The sequence below is a fragment of the Arachis duranensis genome, chromosome 6 (genome assembly GCF_000817695.3).
Source record: "Arachis duranensis cultivar V14167 chromosome 6, aradu.V14167.gnm2.J7QH, whole genome shotgun sequence".
Classification (NCBI taxonomy): Eukaryota; Viridiplantae; Streptophyta; class Magnoliopsida; order Fabales; family Fabaceae; genus Arachis; species Arachis duranensis.
In genome coordinates, this window is record NC_029777.3 from 69,256,294 (window position 1) to 69,256,847 (window position 554).

A 554-nucleotide genomic window follows, 5' to 3' on the forward strand; every position below is an offset into this window, starting at 1 on the left:
AGATTTTCTGGAGCTACAGAAGCCCAATTGGCGCGCTCTCAACGGCGTTGGAAAGTAGACATCCTGGGCTTTCCAGCAATATATGATAATCCATACTTTGCCCAAGATTTAATGGCCCAAACCGGCGTTCAAAGTCACCATCAGAATTCCCAGCGTTAAACGCCGGAACTGGCACAAGAATGGGAGTTAAACGCCCAAGCTGGCACAAAAGCTGGCGTTTAACTCCAAGAGAAGTCTCTACACGAAAATGCTTCAATGCTCAGCCCAAGCACACACCAAGTGGGCCCGGAAGTGGATTTTTATGTCATTTACTCATCTTTGTAAACCTTAGGCTATTAGTTCTTTATAAATAGGACCTTTTGCTATTGTATTTTCATCTTGGTATCTTTAGATCTTTGTATTCTTGGATCTTTGGATCTTTGATCACGTTTGGGGGCTGGCCTCACGGCCATGCCTAGACCTTGTTCTTATGTATTTTCAACGGTGGAGTTTCTACACACCATAGATTAAGGTGTGGAGCTCTACTGTACCTCGAGTATTAATGCAATTACTAT